Raw genomic sequence first — 8,140 nt, 5'->3', positions numbered from 1 at the left:
TATAGCAGTTAGAATTGCTCTGCCATTTACCATGTAGACTTGGGCCACTTATTTAGCTTACTTATGCCTTAGGTTTCCCACTTGTAAATTGAGAGAGTTAGATAAGATGGTCCCTTTCCATCTAAAATGAACACAATTCTGTGACACTTTTTGAGTGTCATTAAATAGATATGGTTGACACTACTAAATATTCATACTATGCAGTTTCAACTGAGCCCTCATTGCTACTTAGTAATCCTTGTAATGCACCCCTTACTATATTTCTTCACAGTAATCAAGCCTTATCAATGTCCTCAAGTTCCCACCCCATACTGCTATCCAAATTGGACAAATGTGGATCCAAACAAATGAATACTTCAAGTAGGCACAGACCAGCCATTAAGAAATGGTTTGCAAGGAGCAAGTGGTATCATGATGATACCTTTTAAGATCATTTTGGTAGAGCCACCTCATGCACACTGATGATGAACATTGCCATTTGGAATGCAATGCCATTTCTGTATTTTGATTCATCTGTTATTTATTTCACATGCATCTGTTTGAAGACCAAAAGTTGGAAATATACCTAAATGCCACAAATCCCCACAAAAGTCAATAGTGTACCCATTACGTTAATTAAATTCTACCTCCTTATTTGGCTCTTCTAAGAAATTGCTAAATGACCTAAGTGTTAAAATTAAATAGTTGGTCCTGACAGTAGGGCCATTTCACAGTAACAGCAAAATAGAATATGATAAAATAAGAACAAGCTTAAGAAAGAATTAAACACTCTGACCAAGGTGGGAAAATTCACTGAAATATCTGCCAAAGGAAAATGGAAAGTTCTAAGATACCAGATGTCTCTGTGGGTTCCAAATTTGGAATTCTCTGTCGCCTTTAAAATCTTCCTTCAGAAGTATCCAGCCTTACAATGCATGTGGTTTGGCATATGGGCTGTTATTTTGCATTTCTAGACTCTGAGTCTGCCTTTTCAATCAGTATCTAAGCTATTTTCTTTAGTTCTATGGTATCTTGGGGTATATGGCTTTTAAGAAAATGAAGCAAAGTTTAAAAAAAAAAAAAAAAAAAAAAAAAAAAAACTTGTTATCTCCGCCTTCATTTCATTATAAAGATCCGCCAGACAAGACTTTCAGCCCAAGGAAGCATAACTGTTATTTCTTTCCTTTCTGGAGGTATTTTTGAGTGCTTCTTTCATGGAGAAATAAGGTATAGAGATGGGTCCTCCCCATATTACAGAAGGCATTTTTTTTTTGTAAAAGTTATTTTTTTATTGCATTTTAGGTTTTGGGGTACATGTGAAGAACATGCAAGATTGTTGCATAGGTACAGACATGGCAGTGTGATTTGCTGCCTTCCTCCCCATAACCTGTATCTAAATATTAAGTTTAAGTTTTATAGCGGGCAATTTGGGCTCTTCCTCTATAGTCGTATTTCTGTCTTCAACACCAGCCACTTTCTGAATCTCCCTATTGAGAACCAATTGACACCTCCACTTGATTTTAGGTGATCAAGACAATGGGGCAATTTATTGTGAGAGACAATTACTCATTTAGCAATGATTGCCAAATTGAAGATGACTAAATAATGGGAGAAGAAAGAACAATTAAAATCCAAATGAAAAAGATCTCTAATATTAAAAAAAGAAAAAAAAAGAAGGAAGTGTTTCAAAACTGAGACATTAATTTCATTTAGATTTCATTTTTCTTCATGTTTGATTGCAGGAATATTCAATACTGTTCATTATCTGTGACAACAATACCTATATTATTTTGAGGGTAAATTACTGATTTGAAAACATCACCTAGTATGCTTGAACATGACATTGAATAATGCCAGTTTATCTGCATTTTCAATTGTTTTCAAATCAGTTGTTAAATGTAAATAAAGTCCCAATGAATAGTTTCATACTTTCCAACATATAAATGATGTGAAATGTCTAAAAACTACCCTTTTCTTCTGTGAAGAAACTAGTACAAAAATTGAGTTTAGAACTGCTTTTTATGAACATACTAAAATACTATTCTAGAAATAGTGACAAACCTTTGGTGAAAAATTATTTCTATAATGAAAAGCCCATTCTGAAAGAACCATTATATATTAGTTAAACATTTATGGGAGAGGTGGAGCAGCCAGGAGAGTATGTAACAGTGTAAACAAGGGAACATAGATGCCATACATCACAAGCTATCCTCCGGCAGAGGCTTATGGTCTGGAAATTAGACAAGATAAGCAACAGACTTATATCTCCTTTTAGTTCACACCCAGATAAAAGTACCCATAGGGGAGGGAAAAGAGAATAAAGAACGCCATTTTCTTTTTTTTTTGAGCTAAGTCTCTCTGTGCTACCCAGGTTGGAGTGCAGTGTCGTAATCTTGGCTCACTGCAACCTCCACCTTCTGGGTTCAAGTGATTCTCCTAACTCTGCCTCCCAAGTAGCTGGGGCTACAGGTGCCCACCACCACACCCAGCTAATTTTTGTATTTTTAGTAGAGACGAGGGTTTTGCCATGTTGGCCAGGCTGGTCTCGTACTCCTGACCTCAGGTTATCTGCCTGCCTTGGCCTCCAAAAGTGCTGGGATTACAGGCATGAGCCACTGTGCTTGGCCTGATAAAGGCACATTTTCATGCTGGAGTCTCTTAGGTTTAAAATTTTTACATAGCTGGAAAAGCACAGAAATATGAAGGCATGAATTATATGTGACAAGCTATTGAATGGTAAGTTAGACCTAGTCATGAGAAACAACCTGCCCTTCTTTATGAATCACTGATTGGGAGGTGTTTTGTTTGGAGGGCTAGAACCCAAGGTGAAGTAAGAGTCACATTCTGAGGATGCCCACTGCAAAGTCACAGGAGACTGAGGGAGATGTCATGGAAGTCATAGCGTGAGAAACTGGCAACACTCAATTGCAGAACTGCCTTCCCTGCTTTTCCTGCCAATGTTGTAGTGGGAAAAGCAGTTGATGTGCCCAGCCCATAAAGATGCTTCCTGGTTTGTCTCAGCTAATCATAGTAGCCCTATTCTTTGCTAGTTAATCATTTTTTTTGCCAGTATTCTAGGCAGCTATGAGAGAAGGGGAGCATGTGACCCAATCTTGCCTATGTGACACAAAAGGAAGTCTAATAAGGATGTTCTGGGAAAGACTTGTCTTCCTAACACACAAAAAAAAGCCCTTTTCCTCTAGTCCATTCCCTGACTCAAAGATGGTGGCCAGAGGCTGTAATGCTTCCTAAGTGCCACTTTGTAACTTGAAGATCAAAACATAAGGAAAAACTGAAGATGACAGAGCAGAAAGATAGAAAAGTCCTGGTTCCTTCATATGAACTTTGGGTTTCTGTACCAAATCTAGAACCACCTACTCTCAGATTTCTCACTCTGTAAGAAGTGAAAAGGCCTTTATTTTAAAATTAAAGGCCTTTATTTTAGAAGTCTCTGTTAGTTGAGAATTGTGTTACTTGCTGCTGAATGAGTCTTACCTGATGCAGACTTGGACTGTAAAACTATAATCATCCCATGATTTACAGAGAGTTATAGCCCACTTTGTCATGGCTACCATGAAAAAGAGAGAAACCAAGAGACGAAGTTCTGTTGGTCAACAAAGAAGAGGGAAGCCGTGCTCAGAGGTACACCTCCATGCTCTTTCTACCTCTAGTAATAAAGTTTCCCACAATCAAGTGTGAGAGGACACATGTTCTTCATTAACAGAAGTAATACTGGAGATGAAATAAAAACACTGGTAAACACTCAACTAACTCTTCAATCAGTTCTTTGTCTTGCCTATGACATTTTGTTTCATTTGGCATTCATATCAATATGTTTATTAGAAACAGACATTTTGTTTCCAAGAGACATCAGGGAATTCAGTGATGCATAGAAATTCACCAAATTTTGCTTCATGTGTATTGAACCTCAGATATGTTTCTGGTTTTATTTAAATATGTGTTCATGTATACACATACATAGACAGACTGTATTTAAAAATAGGAGTTAAATCTTAAATTCCCCTTAGATTCTAAATTCCTCAAATTCAGCAAGAGTCCACAGAACACCACACTTACTTGGGAACTGATATCAGCTGACAAAAAGAGAACTTTAAAAATTCAATAAATACTCCTTTTATACAACAAACACATTAGATTAGCTAGATCTTACATAACTTCTTACTATTAAACTCAGAATAACTTTTTGTGTTTCCTTAAATATCTGAAGAAGCAAATAAAAGGATAATGTTAATAAAAATGTAATTATAAATGTAACAAAGATATAATTCTCTGCCTGACTTGAAGCTTCGTTTTATCAGCCATCCTCTATTCCTAGCTTTGATTGTGCTATTGATTTGGGATATAAATTTTCTTAGCTCTTTCTGTATCTACAAAGTCTACACTAATCCCCAATGCTGGTCTTTATCTTTTGCTTTTATTATGAGCACAAAAAAAATAGGCTGAAGCATCTTTTCTTAGAATGAAAAAAAGTTATCACACTTGCATAACTCATGCAGTTGAAATGGCCTGAAATCAACAGTCCCCAGAAAAGCATCTTTGAAAAGACACTGAGCCTGAAAATTAGTAACTGCAAGAAGTACTTTGAAAAGAATAGTAAGGAAACGGTCCTGTGAAACTGTACTGGAGTGATCAAAATTCCTAGAATGAGAAGACATTCACTTTGGAAACTTTATGTTTTTAAAATTGTGTATGTCTGAGTTTGGGGGTTTTATTAAAAATCCCTAAAATTTCTTAGGATTACAGATGTTTGAAACTCCCAAATTGGTTATGCAACTCTTGGAAGGAAAATTAGATTTCCAGAATAGCTTTCTTACTGAGCAAAATACTAGGATAATTATTTAGCTTGCAGAAGAAATAAGAAGGACTGTGTACATCTAAGTCCCCAAAAAGGGGTAAAGGAAAGGTCTGGAGACAGGATCAAAATGCACAGCTAAAGAAGCAGCCAATACATTGGGTTTGGAAGAGTGGGGAGAACAAACATGTAGACAATAGGAGGGGCAAGGGAAAGAGGGGATTTTGGGAGACTGAACAAGGCACTCCAAAGAGGGAGTTCTCTCTAAGAGGAAGATGTCCTGTGGCTCTCGCCTATAATCCCAGCACTTTGGGAGGCCAAGGCGGGTGGATCATGAGGTCAAGAGATCGAGACCATCCTGGTCAACGTGGTGAAACCCCATCTCTACTAAAAATACAAAAAAATTAGCTGGGCATGGTGGCGCGTGCCTGTAATCCCAGCGACTCAGGAGGCTGGGGCAGGAGAACTGCTTGAACCCAGGAGGCTGTGGTGAGCTGAGATCATGCCATTGCACTCCAGTCTGGGTAACAACAGCAAAACTCTGTCTCAAAAAAAAAAAAAAGATGTCCTGACAAAGTTAGAACTTAGTCGCGTGTGTGTCTCTCTCTCTTACACACACACACACACACACACACACACACACACACACACACACACACACACATACAGAGGCGTGGAGGACCCTGTCCTACAATCCCTGTAAAATCTGGCCTGGGATAAGGACAGCCTTTCAGCATGTGTGTGGGCAGATAAGTGGAGCCAAGATTTGTGGACGTGAATGTTCCTAAGAAAGCGTGATTAGTCTCATGGGTTCCCCTGGGATACGGCCTGGAGCATGTCACTTAATGTTGGCAGTTATCTCCTTTACATTCCCACCCTCTCAAGGCTTGTGGGAATTCAATTTTCCCTTTTTCTCTCTTTTCCATCTGGAAAATATTGGGATATCTGTGTTCACTTCCAAAGGCCTCTCTCATCTGGGGCTGCACTAGGTTTTTGCTGCTAACTCTTACCTCTGGCACAGGCCTGTAAGGTATATCCCCACCTCCCCCTCCTTCCCTCTGCTGGCAGTCATTTATGACACAGAGTTCCTTTCATCTTCTTTACAGAAAATAACTCATTGCCTGAATTTTTGTGTGATATCAATGAAATAGCATGTAAAGCTCTGAGCTCTCATCACCCAGGGTCTAGTACAATTTGGGTGGGTTCAGATATGAATACAAACCAGGTGTTCTTCAATAGTTTGAGCTAATCTAAACAATGCTTGGTCCTTGGAGCTTTGGGGATGCTGGAATTGTCACTAGCTGTGGGCCAGGGTGCATCACTGAGTGCCCTTGGCCAAAACACATTCTGCCTAACTTAAACATCGGAAATGTATTAGAAGAATATGGGAGTAGAATTAATGTATTTATAGAATTGACAGAAAGTCAGAGGTATAGGCTCTGTTCTGGACATAAAAAAGCGTATGGAGGGCTGAGAAAAAGAAACTTTAGCAGTGGCCTCATACTATGGAAATTCATGTTATCATACCACAGCTGCAATGAGTGCCAAGGTCACTCCTATGTTTGATTCAATTACTGAAGATTCAAAATACCAGTAAAGGCTTTGCAACTGGCTGAACAGAGGGTGTATGCCTTCTTCAGAGTCTCTGGTCCCATTGAGCTCTGTGGTAAGAGGGGCCAACCTAGACTCTTCTGCCCTGCAAGCTACACATATGAGAGTGAGATGGTGCCTCAAAAATATTACGATGCTGTTGAGAGCTGTGAAGGGATACTGGGCAGCCAAAAATAATACAGGCACACTACAGAAAAGTTCCTGTTTCCTCAAGTTGCATAGCGTCTGATACATAGTAAGCGTTTAATAGATATTGTTGGATGTTGAAGGAATAGAATAACCCAGGCTCCCAGGGTTGCTGATGAAAAATGATCCTGAACCAGATCATCCAAGCAATTATGAATTCTCAGAATCAATCCTGCCTGGAGCTCAGTCTGGAGTGATGACAAATTAATCCCTAATGGCAGGAAAGTGTGGGGCAGGATGTGGATTAATGGAAAAACTGGACATCAATTCCCTTCTCTGTGTATGTGTCTCTTTCCCTCCTTCTCTGTCTCTCTGTCTCTCTTTCCATCTTACTCTGTCATATCCTACTTTAATTACCTGCTTTTAAGACAGAAAAGACTGTGAATATTATTTACTATCGACTATTGCAATATCACAGGGATTACAACAAAAGATCTTGCACAATTAGTGCAGAAGAGCTGAGAAGAATTATTCACATACTTAAAACATCCATTTGGGGGATTTGATTCATTTGACTAGTACAGTGAATTTCCTTTAGTCATCTTCAAGAAATAATTTTATTTTCTTTTTGTTCATTGGAACAAAGAATTATTACTGGGAAAATGAAGATACTTTACAACAAGCTCTCATAAACCTAGCGTTTAAGAAATATTATGGGCCGGGTGCAGTAGCTCATGCCTGTAATTCCAGCACCTTGGGAGGCCGAGGCAGGTGAATTGCTTGAGGTCAGGAGTTCAAGACCAGCCTAACCAACATGGTGAAACCCTGTCTCTACTATAAATACAAAAATTAGCCAGGTGTTGTGGTGTGTGCCTGTAATCACAGCTACTTGGGAGGCTGATGCAGGAGAATCACTTAAACCCAGGAAACAGAGGTTGCAATGAGCCGAGATCAGCCCACTGCACTCCAGCCTGGGTGACAGAGCAAGTCTCTGTCTCGAAAAACTAAAAAAGAAATATTACACACCCCTCATTACTTCTATGGTATTCTTCTATTATTTAGTGAACAATCACTCAAATATTTTTTGGAATATAATTTTTATGTAAGAATAGCTTTAAAAAAAGAAAGGTTTCCTGGTTGAGTGGATAGCCTTCATCATGAAATAAAAGATATTTCTATTTTTTTTAATTATGAAAACTGATTCTATCCATTACTAAGTATTACTTTCACGCTGGCTTTTCTATAAGTATTTCTATAAATGTTGAAACAAATGGTTGAAATTTTGTCAACAAGAATCAGTACTAGTCATCTTTGATTCCTAAGCAATGCTATAATCATCATTAATAATGGGTGAAGAAAACAAAAGTGAAAATACAATTATAATTATTGCATTTTAATTGTCTTTGATGATAATAAATGTTTAATTCTAACATAATTCAGAGAATTATTTTGACCCTTATTATGATCAAAATTGACCCATTTATAAGCAACTGATGAAAATGAAGACTATAAATTAGAAACTTTAATCCAAATTTCTTACAACTTCAGAATATACGATGTCACTATATGGCTATTTATATCTTCTGTATCCAGAAATAAAACTCACCTGTT

Source organism: Sapajus apella, unplaced genomic scaffold (genome assembly GCF_009761245.1).
Source record: "Sapajus apella isolate SASKATOON/1434 unplaced genomic scaffold, GSC_monkey_1.0 scaffold2, whole genome shotgun sequence".
NCBI lineage: Eukaryota > Metazoa > Chordata > Mammalia > Primates > Cebidae > Sapajus > Sapajus apella.
Note: the sequence above shows the minus strand (reverse complement) of the source record.